Source organism: Juglans microcarpa x Juglans regia, chromosome 3S (assembly GCF_004785595.1).
Source record: "Juglans microcarpa x Juglans regia isolate MS1-56 chromosome 3S, Jm3101_v1.0, whole genome shotgun sequence".
In the NCBI taxonomy this organism is placed as follows: domain Eukaryota; kingdom Viridiplantae; phylum Streptophyta; class Magnoliopsida; order Fagales; family Juglandaceae; genus Juglans; species Juglans microcarpa x Juglans regia.
In genome coordinates, this window is record NC_054599.1 from 21,952,059 (window position 1) to 21,968,739 (window position 16,681).

The following is a 16,681-nucleotide window of genomic DNA, read 5'->3' on the forward strand; positions in this document are numbered from 1 at the left end:
ATTAAACGATTTTTAACTCAAATACTTTGAATAATTTGCATAAAATGTCCAAATTCAAATAATTTTAATTATTTCTCTAAATTTCCAAATTAAAATATAAACCATTAACTTGTCCTAACTAAAATAATATAAACTAAAAAACCAATTACCTATAAAGAATGCACAATTATTTGCATAAAATGCCCTACTTAAATACATTGAAGTACCTATTAAATGATTTTTAACTCAAATACTTTGAATAATTTGTATAAAATGTCCAAATTCAAATAATATGAATTATTTCCATAAAATACCAAATTTAAATATAAACCACTAAAATGCCACATTGAAGTACCTATTAATTTTTATAAAATACCCAAATTAAAATAAGATTTCTCTAAATTTATATTTTATATAAACTAGTGGCTTGGTTTACTAGTTAGGACTGGAATGTTAGTATTATTTTCATATGCGAGTGAATCTTAGACCCGTTCGAGAGTTGTTGCCAAACATTCTCGTAAGAATGTTTGGGTACAACTCTTGAATTGTCCAAAATTAACAGTTTGAGATTCTATCATCTATATGGCAAATATATTCAGTCTAAACTCTTGTATTAGTTTTAGAAATTTTGGTTCAGTATTTCCTTACATTCTTCGGGTGTGTGGTCCATAAGTTGCTCGACACATGGATATGGTCGAGGACTTTTCACAACTAGCATACTTGGAGAATAATGCTGCCGAAATTTCGACTAACATGAGAGTTTTGGATTGAGTATATATGTGATATAGATGATAGTCTCTCGAATGGGACCAACTACCTTATCAAAATAAAAGCAGTGAATATGAAAAGATCTTTGATAGTGTTTTTCCATGAATTAAGTTTTTTTTGATAGATAGTCGACGAGTAACGGAAATAGAATGGATAAGAGTTGGATGCTTTTGGGAGATAGACTTGGTTGAGATTATAAGGAGTATGCCTAATGAGTAAAGTTTTTTATAAAATTTGCTTGCGGGAGTGTTGACAGTCGAGGATTTATAAGATGTTCGTGCAAGAACTGCAAAAACCTAAGTTCTTATAACTTGGTAGTAGTGGATGAACATTTATATATAAATGGAATCGATCCTAAATACTCACATTGGGTCTTACATGGCGAACCATTTCCTAAAGGTGTTAAGTTTGGCAGTCAGTCCAACCAAATGGAGGAATGTAACGACATCGCCATAAATGACATAAATGTGGATGGGTCTGATGATAATGGAGAGGATATGATAGAGATGTTAGACGATCTTGGTGCATGAATGTTTGGGGCGAGTGATGGAGAAGGAATATCTACACAATCATTTGAGGGAAATGGAAATTTTAAAAGACTGTAGGAGGATGCACAACGAGAACTGTACGAAAGGTGCACTCGTCATAGCAAGTTGACTTTCACGGTGAGGTTACTCTATATTAAGTCTATATGTCGTATTTCTGCAAAGGTCATCGACATGTTGCTCGAATTATTTAAAAAAGCTCTCCCACAGGATAACGTGGTACTTCGTAATTCTACTAAAGCAAAGCAATTGAAGCGAGGGCTCGAATTTGATTATAATATCATTCACACATGTAAGAATGAATGTGTTCTCTTCTTGAAGTAATATGCAGAATTTGATTCATGTCCAGTGTGTCATGAGTCAAGATAGACATCCAATAAGTGTAATGTACCCCAAAAAGTATTAAGACATTTTTCGTCAATTCATCGATTTCAAAGATTGTTTACGTCCGGTTGACTGCCAAAGATATGTCTCGGCATTACACAGAAATAGTCTGAAATGAAAATTTCCTCTCGCATCCTGTAGATTCTTTGCAATGGAAGAAATTTGATGTCGAGTACCTATGGTTTGCCAAAGAACTTCGCAATGTACGTCTTGGTTTAGCAACGAATGATTTTAATCCATTTGGCAACATGAGCATTTCTCATAGTAGTTGGCATGTTATCTTACTGCCATATAATCTACCATCTTGAAAGTGCATGAAGGATCTATATTTTATGATGACGCTACTGATACCAAGGCCGAGGTCACCAGGGAACGAAATAAACATATATTTGCAGCCACTAATTGTAGAGTTGAAAGAGTTGTGGGATCAAAGTGTCAGTACATATGATATAGTCTCTTCGCGGGAGTTCAAGATTTATGTTGTAGAACTGTGGACAATAAATGATTTTATAGCATACAGAAACTTGTCTAATTGGAGCACAAAAGGTAAAATGACTTTTTCTATTTGTAATAAAGATACACAGTCGCAATGGTTGACAAATGGTAGGAAATTATATTTCATAGGATACAGTCGATATTTATGACATGGTCATAGATGGTGTTCAAATAGAGAGATGTTTGAGGAAGTGAGCACATGTCATCACCGCCAAAGTTGTCTAGGATTGATATTATTGCGCAGTTGGGGATGTTTCAAAAAATAGATTTGGGAAGGATGCAAGAGCTTGCAAGAGGAAACGACAAGCAGTGGAGTTGAATTGGACAAAAAAAGCATTTTATTTGAGTTACCATATGGGTCTACCTTCACACTACGCCACAATCTAAATATTATGCACATTGAAAAAAATATATGCGAGAATATATTGGGCACTCTAATGTCAATAGAAGAGAAGACAAAAGATACAGTTAACTCTCGTAAAGATTTAAAGGAGTTGAGAATTAGATCGGAATTGCATTTGCAAGATAATAGATCGTCATCTTATATGCCCCTTGGATGGTATACACTTTAAAATGATGAGAGAGAAATTTTGTGACTAGTTCCTGACAATCAAATTTACTCGATGGCTATGCTTCGAACATGTTAAAATGTGTGTGAACTCATGATTGGAAGATAACTAGTGTTAAAAATAAGACTGTCATGTATTTCTGCAGCATTTGTTGCCAGTTGGTGTGCGTGGAAAGCTTACTCGAGATGTTCGTACATATTTGACAGAATTAAGGAGATGTTTTAGGGACATTTGCATTAGAACATTGAAAATTGATGCATTAGTAAAAATAGAAGCTGACATCGCAGTGATATTCTGCAAATTGGAGAGTTTGTACCCGCATTAATTCTTTGATATAATGGTTCATTTGGTTGTGTACTTACCTCGTGAGACTTTAGTCGCTGGGCCGGTTAAGTATAGATGAATGTATCCAATTGAACGACTTTTGAAAAAACTTAAGCGATTTGTGAGGAATAAGGCTTGTCTGGAAGGTTAGATCGCAGAGTCATACATTGATAATGAATGACATGCATTTTTTTAATGTATTTCCATGAGGTTGATACTAGATTTACGAGATTGGACCGAAATTATGAAGGTAGACAAATGAGAGTCTCATAATCATTTTCCGTATTTACTCAAATTGAACATCTCATAGGCGCACAAGGGGGCCATGACCTATGTGGATGAGAGTTTGATAGAGTTTGATGGTATGTCTTGAATAACTACGCAGAGATTAACCATTACTTGCGGTTAGTGATGAATCTTCGTATCAATATAAATTTAAGTTCATGAAATATAATACAATATAACTTGATATAAATTAATAGTTAACTTGAACATGCGCAATGAACATATACAACTACTTCGTTTGGATGGTGTAACTGACATAGAAAAGAAGCACAAAAATGAATTCGCCTCGTGGTTTGAACATACGGTATTATTAAAAAAATATCTTATTGTCTACGAACTTTATACCACTAAACTCTACGTTTTTTCTATCTAACATTGATATGATTAAAATAATATTTAATGATGTAGGTTGTATCGAAATATAGTAAAAATTCAAAAGAAATCTTACCAGAACTGTATGTTCTGGCATGTGTTCCGTCCAGACGGGCCATCCAACACTTAGAATGTTTGGTGCGCGGATATAGATTTTACACGGCTGACAGAGAACGATATATAAAAATTCAAAATTGTGGGGTCGTAGTCGAACGAAGTCATGGGAAGGATAACATTAACTTCTACGCAGTTGTAGAAGATATTATAGCGTTAAAGTATGTGGGGGGATATATAGTCTGGTTGTTTAAATGTAATTTGTGGGATGTCTCAAATCCTAGATTGAGAGTGCATAATGATGAATATTTTGTGAGTGTCAATACATCTCGCACATGGTATCAGGACGATCATTTCGTTCTCGCTTGCCAAGCGAATCAAGTTTTTTATAATTTAGATGATCCGGAGTATGGAAACCCAGAGGCAGACAAATTAACAACATGAAGAATTTGATGGTCCAACAAATGAAGAAGCATATCAAGAAAACGAATCAGACACAATCTATTTATTGGTCTAAGCCAACATGACATGGTCCCATTGCGTAGAGAAGATGTTTAAACAGAAGTAATTGAGGATGGAATGTCTGAAAAACATCAATCAAATGAAGTGTCTAGTGAGGATGAGGGCGACTGGTCCAGCAAAACTGATAGTGAATAAAATTAATATTTGTGTAAGATCATTGTTATAAATATCCGTAAGATCTTTTAGAATAATAATTTATTACAGTTTCAAACATATATGCATCCCAAATGCAAAACAACTTATGTGCCATCTCCATCCATTACCGACTCCCCAGTTGGTTTACTGGCCATGAATGGTAGGCCAACATCACCAAACCCAAAAGAAGGTATGTTATGGGCGTGTTTCACCGCCACCACCTCACGATCACCTGCAACCAAAGTGTAGAGAGCACGAGGGTCCAAGGGAATGCCTCCAATGCCTAAGTCATTAATCTGAGAATAACAATAATAATAACAATAATTCGATCCCTTTACTTACTTGAGTTTTTCCTTTATATAAAGCTCCATGAGTTATCTTTGTTCCCTCATTGGATAGTAGTTACCCTTTATTTGAATTCAAATTTAGAGATGATGATTCATCTCTTAGCAAATTTGAATGCTAACTTCCTTTATCTTTTGTTGTCGAATGGATAGCTATCCCGTTGGTATTGGCTTATCCAGTCATTATTGGTCACGAGTTGGGCTCTCTTTGTGTTGGGCTGGATCTCTCGGTCATGATAAGGGCCCATGTCCATTTTAGGGGCTAACCGGTCGGGGTGTCCTCTCTAAGGTATTTACCAAATTAGACACTATATTTATTGCTTGATTTAAGTAATATACATTTTCAATATATTAGTATCTAATTAAAATGTGCTTCAATTACTGTACGTATATATAGTTGTTGTAAGTCAGCCCCTAGATCGAGACACTACATGGGGTATCTGCATATAGAAAGTAAGGAAAGCAAGAAAAATTAAAGTTGATATTCCTAATGATCACACCGGTGGCTCTGGGGATTCAACAACTTGGCTTGCTTCTTATGTCGGTACCCTTACTCACACATATGCACCGATGACTACATCCTCCTGGCTAAAGTTTCCCAAGATGTGAAAGACTACATAAAAAATCGTTGTCTGGTAATAAGTTATTAGTAAAAAATTAAGTATAACATGTTAATCAATGATCTAGAACAATTCTAGAACTTATTTTTCTTCAATTGTCTTTTTATTATTCTGTCCCAACAATGGCAATCAATGATGTCCATCACATTGTCCGTTCGAATATGATCAAATATATTCAGTCGTTCGAATCAAGTTTCTGTACTGTTAGAACTGATCAAGTGATTCTTTCCCCTCGTGAAGAGGCTTGTGTTAGGCTAGTGGAGTCCTAGGCTCAAGCTCACCCCAAACTGTGCCTCTCGGATGCGCTTTTAACCCTTAGTAACATTGAGAGGTTTGTGATGGTTCCATGTCGGACCCATATTTTAGGGCGTGAGTTTTGGGGTGCTTCCCCACTGGTGGGAGACTTGAAAAAGAATAAACGTCATGTCGAAGGAGGGAAGAAACAAAGAAATGTTAAAAAGGCTCGTGTCTCACCTCGTTCAGATGAGTTTATTTCATCCAAAGGTGGTTCTCTTCTTTCCTTGGTGGTGGACAGAGATATAAAATTGGTACCTCCTACTAAAAAATAGAGTGGGGCCAAGTTGTCTACCTCTAAAGAGAAACTTTTTTAAAGAGAAACTGAGTGTTATGGCTGCCTTTAAGGATCCACTACCTCTTTCTTTGGATGACGTAATGTTGCAGCCCTCGACGGCTCCAACTGATGATTCCCAGCAATAATGTGATGATACTCCAGTGGAAGAGGACATTCTTATTTTGAATCTCGTCCTCCGTAAAACACCCTCTTCCACTTCTGCGAGCTTCCCGCCTTTTGAAGCTTCTACGCCTCTACTGACCTCATCCCCGCCAATCGTATTTGTGCCTTCTGAAGCTCCTTCGAATCTACCTCGATTGGAGGGGAGGGAAGAAAGGGTGTTCAAGAGTTAGTTGCAGCGTCTAGTTCCCCTCTTGCCTCAATGACTTTGGGTGGGGTTACTCCGGATTTGCCCATTGTTTTTCCAGCCCTCTCCCTCACCAGTGGCAGTAGGGTTTCAATTCCTTCGCCACCTTTTAATGTTTCTCCTCGAGGAAGTGGCGAAGCATCTTTGACAACTCTTGAGGAGAATCACAGAATTGATCAGACTGCACCTCGCCAGAATGAAACTGGTGAGATGGGAAGGCAAAAAACTGCTCGGACCCTTCTGCTGAACCATCTGTTTTCTATCCTTTGTTTATTGCCACTGAAGCCGCCTTTCCCCAGGGGGATTTTGCTAATGTTTCCTCACCGACTATCAAGCCGAGAGGTTCCTCTAGCTCCCATCTAGTGGCTTCCCCAGCCTCCCTACATACTCGCCGAGTGGAGGTCATCAATGCCTTTATTCAACAACTTCGTAGTATTTTTGTGCCGGTATTGTTACGTTCTCCTTAATGCTTTGGCCAATAATTTCAAAGAACATATTTTTAATCCTCTCTTTTTTTAGGGGGTTGATTGCCTTGCTGTTGACTTGATGGATGACTGGATGCACTTGGAGGGCAAGAAAAACCAACTGGCCGACGAGTTGGCTCAATTTGAGGCCCACTACCATTCATTTGATGACGAGTTGGTTACCCTTCGCACCTAAGTTGCTTCACTCCAGGAGGAGTTGGTGATTTCCGCTGCAGATGCTGACCACTACCGTCGGGAGGTGGTAGCAAACGAGATATTCCGTCGGTATTGGCTTATCCAATCATTATTGGCCACAAGTTGGGCTCTCGTTGTGCTGGGTTGGACCTCTCGGTCATGATATGGATTTTAGTCGTTTGATAAGGGCCCAAGTCCATTTTAGGACTAACCGGTCGGGATGTTCTCTCCAAGGTATTTACCAAATTAAACACTACATTTATTGCTCGAGTTAAGTAATATACATTTTCAAGATATTAGTATTTAATTAAAATGTGCTTCAATTACTGTACGTATATATAGTTGTTGTAAATCAGCACCGAGATCGAGGCATTACAAGGGATGTCTGCATAGAGAAATTAAGGAAAACAGGAAAAATTAAAGTTGATATTCCTGATGATCACACCGGTGGCTCTGGGGATTTGGTAGCTTGGCTTGCTTCTTATGTTGGTACCCTTACTCGCACATATGTAACGATGATTACATCCTCTTTGGCTAAAGTTCCCCAAGATGTGAAATACCACATAAAAAATCGTTGTCTGGTAATAAGTTATTAGTAAAAAATTAATGTTAATTTAATATTAGTTTGTATTTATACAAATTATTTATAATTTTTTGAAGGAAAAATTTGAACTTAATTTTGGCCGGCGAGAGGATCAACTAACAGTTGAGGAGCTGATGTCCAATGCATTCATGAGGTACAAAGGTCAATGCCATGCACGCTATTAGAAGTTTGGTATTGCAACAGAAGCGCGTCAAAATCCATTCCAAGCAATGCCACCAAACGAATGAGAGAAGGTCTGTGATTTGTTTGAAGATCATGTTTATCAGGTAATTTCGCTAATATCTTTTTTTATAATATATGATAGATGTATTAAACATATAGACATAACATTTTTTTAGCAACGGAGTATTGAGAATAAAGCAAATAGATTAAATTTAACGATACACCATCATGCAGGTTTTTGATATTTTCATTGTTTTTCTAAAAAAATGGTTGCAATATACTAGTCCCTGTTAAATATTAACATATATACCTTTCTGATTTAAGTTCTAATATAGAATTTCCTTTTGCAGCAAGAAGAAAGTCCTACTGACTATAATCTGACCCAATTGTATGCTAAAACACATAAAAATCGTGATGGTGTTTGGACCAGTCCCGAAACAGAAACAAATTCTGTAAGTTTAAGTTTTTTTAATTCAACTGTCTAATAATATTTTTATTACTTATACTAATTACTTTAATGTTTTTTTTTTGTAGGAAAAGATGATATTATTTAAGGAAACTGTTGTGGATCCATCTGATAAATCATCTATCAACGATGCTCAGAACTTTTCTCAAGTTCTTGGATCGCATTCTGGATATTTGAGGGGTTTAGGACGTTGTGTGAAATCATCATCAACATCATCATCCTCTCCTCAAGTTAGATTGAATGACAAAACTTAGGAATTCGAGGAAGTAAGGGTTGAGATAGAACATTTAAGATCCAAAGAAAAATGGTTGCTGACCGGATTAGATCAAGCAGCGGATCTAGAGGTGAGATTAGAAGAAAACATGCAGAAAAAGCTCGAGATTCAATCCCAAAAAATGTTTGAACAGTGGCAATCAATAATGTTCCAAAACTCTATGCCACAACCACAATTCTAAAACTTATTTTTCTTCAATTGTCTTTTTATTATTCTGTCCCAACAATGGCAATCAATGATGTCCCAATACTTTGTTCGTTCGAACATGATCAGATATACTCAGTCATTTGAATCAAGTTTCTATACTGTTCGAACTGATCACAGTTGTTCAAATGAAAGGATTTCCATTTGAACGAGTTTTTGGGATGAAAATGTTTTGTCTCAAAAAAAAATTCTCGTTCGAGCCTACGACTGGTTTAGCCCAATTTCGTCTCTAAAAGTAATTTTTTGGGAAGAAAATTAAATTTTATCTCAAAAGATTTTTTGAGACAAGCTTTTTGAGACAACTTAAAGAAGAATTTTTTTTGTTTCAAAAAATTTTTTAAGATGAAAATGAGATTTTTTGAGACGAAATAGTTGGTCCCAAAAAACCATATCTCTTGTAGTATATAAGAGTCCTCAATGTTGACCATGCAGCACGCGGATCTAAAAAGAAAAATAAAATAAAATAATCAGAACTTCAAAGACAGAGTCATGGGTGTGCAGCAAAAAACTAACCCTACTCATTTTTTTTTTCTCTTGTTTTTTTGGAGACGACATGGCCTTGTTTGTTAAAAAGGAATTGAGCCAACGGTAGGCTGTGCAAAACGAACCTGACAAACTCCATTCACAAACTCTCCTTTATTAAAGAACAAACCCTTAGAATTATCCCCTACGCTGTCACATGTATGGACTGACATAAGCAGTAGTACTCATCATACCACATGCACATGCAAACAAACATGCACCTGTTTGATCTCTCTCTTTGTCTCTCCCAAACAAGTTAAAATGAAAAAAAAAAGTGTAGATCATATGCATAGTGTATTGGATCACACTCTTTGATAGATGATCCGATCGATCGTGTTGATGATGGCATTGATGACGAGATTAAAGCCTATCCCCTTTTCTTTTTTTATTTTCTATCTTCCATCGATCGCACTCTTTTACTTAGTGGGTATGAGAAACGCAAACCCCACTTTCTGTAATGGGAACATGCACCTTAAAAAAGCAATTATCATTAGGGGTGTCCCCCCCCTCCACCTCTTATTATTGTTTGCTCTAGAGTACGGTATGCAAAATCAAATCCCATTGACTCTTAAAACGTATGAAATCATCTATCTCCCATCAATTGTCACGAGATCAGGATCGGATCGATCCCATGCATATGATTATTACGTAGACACCAATACATGATGCTTTATTATCTTCCCATGATCTTCCCTTTCCCTCATCCCTTGGGGATCTGAAGTTGATCATATAATTGGCTGGTACTTTGATAATTGGCTGCTCTCTTATTGTTACTGACTCTCGATGATCACTATATCGATCGCTTGGGGCCCCAATTCTGATCAGCTACGTACATATTGTCTTCCCTTTCAACAAGTGGTCATTTCTTATACTAATTCTTTCTTCTTTTTTGTGCCTTTCTAATTCTCATTAGGGTTCCACATTTCATGATGACAGTGCAACTAGCTAGCTGTTTGGTCGAAAGGAATGTGCAGCTGGAAATTAGCTAGCTAGGGCTCTCTGGTCATTAATTCTTCCACTGACCTATTAGCTGGCCTAGCCTGCTATATATATAGTGTGGTTTATGGACTCAAACAACGATTTAATTAGAAACCATTCGGGCATAGAAAGTTTTAGAGAGCCCGACTCCGGTGAGGAATCATTAATTATTTCACATCATTTGGCTAGTTTATGATGACAAGTGAACCCGTCATTGAAAACAAAGATAGACTGTACAAGATAATTAGTTTTAGATTTCCTTAGCTACTAATTGAATGATGCACGTGCCACACCAAGTTCTTACCTGATCATTTCAAGTTTCCAACTTAAAGCAAGTTCTATATAGATCACTACCACACATCAATTTCATCACAATGGAACATAAATTAAGATCAGTAATGCTAGCGCTATATATACGGCCAGTACCATCCCTTTTATTATCATACTCTTACCATCTCATAATATGATATTAAATGATCGGTAACTATTTATACTACAACAGATTTGATCTATTGTGACGGACGAAACCGTCACAAAAAATAAGCAAACATTCACAAAACTTTTTTGTGACGGTTTGAGACCGTTCCCACAACCGTCACCAAAAAGGCATCACAGAAAGTATTTTGTGACAGTTTACTGTACAACTGTCACTAAAAGTTTTTTTTTGTGACGGTTGGAAGTCTTACGTAAGATATAATGTTCAAACGTTAAGAGTTTTTGTGACAGTCTAATTCCATCATAGAAAGTACCGTTCACACGCACAGAATAACATTCGAACGTACCCAAACGATTAGCATTCGAACGATAAATATCTAACGTTCGATATTTTTCATTCGCACATTTGATTTTTATGAACGTTTGTGCTGCGATGTTTGAATGTCGCATTCGCACGTTAATGGGAAATTGTTCGAACGTCAAAGACTTAACATTCGGATGGTTAATCAGTCCATTCAAACGCATCTTTTTTAGTCATTCGAACGTTAACTGAATAAGTTTGAACGTTTGTGGAGTGTATACATTTGAACGTAGTGCAATATGTTCGAAAGTATTTATCAAACGTCAGTGTAATTATGTTCGAACGTTGCTTTGAATGTAAAGCAATGTTCGAACGTTTTTTCTTTACATTTGAACGTACTAATCAGAACAAATTATTTTATAAAATGAAAAGCATATAAATTGTATCATATTATACCACTAATAGCATCATCTGATGAAAATTTTTTATAGAGTTGCAAAATTAGAAAACAAAAGTTTTGACCAATAATAGCTTTATTTCTTCTCTTTCCTCGCCCAACGCGATCCTTCTACAATGACATAATACATTCCATTTGGACCAGCATCTTCCTCTGGACTTGTTCTTGAACTTCAATGCATATTCTTTCCTCCTAGTCTTTTTGTCGCTCCTGCAAAAGCATCTCTAAATCAAACTGTCACAATAAGAGAGCCTCCAACTCCTACTGTCTCGACTTCATCTGCTCAATTTCTTGGCATGCGACACCCAAATTTTTGAAAAAATTATTAACTTCTGAAGTCGAGGTCGTGGAGGATGAACCGATACACTTGAAAGAACGTCCCAACCTCTTACCAAACCAGACTTGGTCGTGAGGACTTGCGTAAATATGTTCATGTCACTAGGAGAAAATTCCTGAGAGGTTGAATGCATCTCAATCATTTTTTCCTACAATTAGGAAGAAAACACACAATAAGTAACATATTAAAAGAAATAGTAACTAAACATAATATCTATTCAAATTTTGGCATAATTTAATCACACAAAATGATCTCACTTACATAATTATCTTTAGCGACAGCGGACAGGATCAATCCACTCGTTGTGCGTATCGGTGTGAGTAGTAGCATAGACATGAATGAGAGAGAGATTTTTAGAATCATCGCGTTTCTAACAAAGCCACATTAGTAATTTTAAAAAATCATGTTAGTACTTAAATAAATAATATGATAAAAATGACTAAATTTTAACAAATTATTAATTATCATTTTATCAGTAAGGCATTGGAATGATCTTGAACCGGCGCGATGGTGGATTGTCAAAGACGCTCTATTCTTTGCATTGATAGAACTTAACTGCTACAGAAGAAATTAAAAATGTTAAACATAATAAATGAAACCAATATAAACGTAAATAGGTCATAGGAGATAAATCTAGAATACCTGATAATCTAGGCTTGCGAAAAGATCACAACACTTCTTCCAATCGTCTAACTTTATTTTCTGAAATGGGGACTGAGCAAGCTCTTCCAACGTCTCAAATTTCTTGAAGTGGTCCTGACATCGTCCATTGTGACGCTGAAATAATATAGCCATCAACTCATTCACAGTTCGTACTTCCTCACTACGGTCAAAATTTAGGTCAAATTCATCCTAAGAAGTGAATTGCGTCAAAAATATGAAGTTAAAACATCCCTAAACAATTATGGTATATAAACTCACTAGCACACGACTCCGAATGTGATCCTTAACCTCATTCGAAACATCTCCCCATGACCGCACATAAAATGGCGCATAAGCTCGGACTAGTGTTCTGACATGGGAAGAAAGTGATGCCGCACTATCATCCACACCCCCAGTTAAGTTGTTAGGGATGTTGACCTTGATTTTCTCATGCCTACTCATTTTTTCTAAAGTCAGGCCACGTGCCAAGCCACGACCGTGACGTGACAATGCAGTAGCTAATATATTTAAAATTATTAAAACCAATCTCCCCAAGTATTCAAATATAATTAATTATCAACAAGAATTTAAGAAAATATACAATATATAATATTTACATATAAATATAAATATAATTTATATAAAAAAGCTCATTCTGTATACGTTCGAACGTACAAACAATCAGTGTTCAAATGTTGCAGGAATTAAATAACGTTCAAACATTCAAACGTTCAAACATTCAAACGTTCAAACGTTACATGCATATAAGATGAGCGTCCGAACACGAAGCGTCGTTTCAACCCACCTCAAAATCCTTGAACCGTCGCCGACGCCGTCAATTGCCACCACAACCATCACAGAAGAGGTAAGTAAGTGTCCCCCCCCTCTCTCTCTCTCTCTCTCTCCCTTTTGCAGTGTTTTTTTTTTATTGATTATAAGGGTTTCGATTCAAACACTACAAAAAAATGGTAGTTTGCCAACGTCCATAAACGCCGGCAATTGGACAATAAACGCCGGTAATGATTTTACCAACGTTTGTTTACCGACACAACTCAAGCGCCAACACTTAAGGGTTGGGAATATTATTTTTCGGCGTTTATTTAAACGCCACCGTCTCATTTGGAGGCCGAAATCCATTCTTGATTTTCTACCACTATGAGTGGCCAATGGCCAATTGGCCACCGTAGATAGTTTTATCCTTCATTTCTACGATGGTCATTACAAGATTAACATTGTATTGAGGAAATCGGCAATGGCTGAGTCAGCCATTTCTAGGTCGTAACGTTCAAACGTCCCGGATATAATGTTCTGTTATAATACGTTTGAATATACTTTTTACGTTCGAATGTTGTCATATAAAATGTTCAAATCTAAAGTTTTCATGGTCGTTTGATTTCATCGTTTGAACGTAACCATTATTTAGTTTGAACTTTTGTTATACATTCGAACTGTATGAACCAACGTTCGAATGTAAGACATTTTGGCTTCTATTAGTCAAAACGTTCGAACGTAGACTTAAATATGTTAGAACATCTTAATAAATACGTTCAAGTTCACCCTCACGTTAAACTTATTTCCACCCTGAACGTTAGAATGTAAGACCTTTCAGCTTATTTTAGTCATAAAGTTCAAACGTAGACTTAGTTTTGTTGGAACATCTCATCAATTACATTCAAATGCATCCTCACGTTCGAACGTGTGGTAATGATACGTTCGAATATAAGGTTGAGTGGATCTTTTGCAATGTAATGTTCGCACGTTACAATATACACGTTCAAACATTATCCTTTTATGTTCCAACGTTAAATTGTGCATTCAAATGTTTTTCAAAAACAATTTTTTTTCTCATATATGCATGTATACTAAAGTTTTTTTTCCAGGATATAGCTCATCTTTTGACAACTAAGAAACTGGGGAGGGAAGGAACCGGCCAAGACACTTCTCAAATAGGCTGTTGAACTGTTATGGCTGAACGCGAAATGTTTATCAACGAGTTCAACTAGCTTACGTGAGAGCAGACAAGCCTCAGAAACGTCTTTGTTACTAGATACTGGACCAACATCTACACACTGAGGGGGAGGATATACCCCTCCATGATTCAAGAGTTTTACATGGAGATGTGCTCCATGCCTCCAAATGCATCCTCCCACACAGTGACTGTACGCGGTGTTTTGTTCGAGGTTTCGGCATATGTCATTGCCGAGCTACTCAAGATTCATCATGTATCTGAGACATCGACTACAGTAGATGCCCAGGCTAAGGACGCAGCAGCAAGCACATCAGCATCGATCATCTACTAGCCTAGTTGAGTCTATGGCCAGAGATGTGGATCGATCGGAGGGCGAGGATACTGATCAACCTGAGGATGATGACGACGATGAGGATTTCTACATCCTCACTAGGAGAGACCTCTACCGTTCGATAAGAAGAAAATGTTCTCCCAGACGTTGCTGCTACCATTCTCCCGCATGTTGCATCTTATAGTTGCAACAAATATGAATCTTATGACACATAAGGTCACATTCAATCAAACTCGCGCACAGTTCCTCATGCAAGTGACACACAGAGAGGCCATTGACTTGCCACTGTGGATTTTTTAGAGGATTCGCTACGAGACAATCATCATCTCCACTGACAACCTCTCATATGAAGTGATCATTACTCGGCTATTACTGGACCAGAGAGTGCCACCCCAGGCGGAGGAGTGATTGACTGAGTAGATGAGCCCCCTCGACATGACCTCACACCGTCGGAGCATTGGACAAAGAAGGGGGCGTGCTAGGCGTGAGACTCAGCCTATCCCAAATCTTATTCCTCCAACCCAGTCTGGGCTCGATGTTGCTCCCCATAATGGGAGTACTAGTCAGCAGCCAATAGGTACATCTGCATGGAATGCGTGCCCTGCTTGGGTTGATGCGATGATCTCAGATATTACTACGCACATCGACTGACAAATCCGCATGCAGTAGAGTATCACCGAGGTTGGCCATCATTTAGATATCCTAAATAAAAAGGTCAACACAATGACTGAGGAGTTTCATATATTTGTAAACAGCACGTTCTGAGTGTTTTGAACTTTTATCATATTTTGTATTTATATTTTAATATATTTATTTTTCTATACTTTATGTAATGAACAATATTATTTAATATATCTAGGGTTTTTGTATTTGAATTCTCAATCTTTTTTAATTTGAAATTCAATTTTTTATTTTAAAACAGTTCACGTTCGAACATTAATGACTATCGTTTGAATGTTTAAACGAATAACTATCTCATTCGCACGTAAGTGGGCTTAACGTTCGAACGTACATCAACTGTTCGAACGTAACATTTTACACGTTCAAATATAATTATTCCAAAATGACATTGTCTGGCTTACGTTGAAACTAAAAACCGTTTCTCGTCTACCTTTAGTGACGGTTGCCTGCAACTGTCACAAAAAATGATTTTTTTGTGATGGTTTCAAGACTATCACAAATTCAAAACCATCACAAAAACTCAACTGTGTTGTTGTGTTATTATGTTTCTAGTGTGGGTTGATCATTTAATACCACACCAAGAGAATCTTATAGCTAGGCTAGCTTCAGTTTATGAATCATTTATCAATTTAGTATGCTATATATTAATACTAGTGATGGGACCATAATTTTATTTTAGTGGGTACAAAATCTAACTAACGAATGTGAAAGAATTATATGTTAAAATCTTCAGTCGAAGAAATTACTTACTTCATTACAATTGTACGCGGTCTTCTATATATATATATATATATATATATATATATATATATATATATAGGAGTTTTGTATATATTTTCTAAGCAATATAAGTTTTGCTATATAAACCGAAATAAGTAGCAACGTCCAACCTTGATTAAACAACAACAGCAAAAGGTTTTTATATGAGCTAAAACAATTTGATATAAGATCAGTTTCTACGTTCAACTTTCGAACATAGAAATTAATTCTTTATCCAAAACAAGGTAAATATATATAATTTTTTTTTTTTTAATTTGAATTGATTTTTAGTTTTACATTTTGAGAGTACTAGTTAGCTAGCTATAATTTAATAAATTTTGTTTTGTTTTTGAGTGAAAATAATATTTTAATTATACTTAAATAACAAAACAGAAGTCATGCTGCATGAGTTTGAATACAAAATATGTACTTCACTTTATTTAAATGAAACATTTTACATGATGTTAGATTCACTTATTAAGTAAAAATCAACTCACAAGTGTGGAGAAAATGTTAAATACTCCCTATATATCATTGAACTCACCTCCTTCCATAACTCATGTATG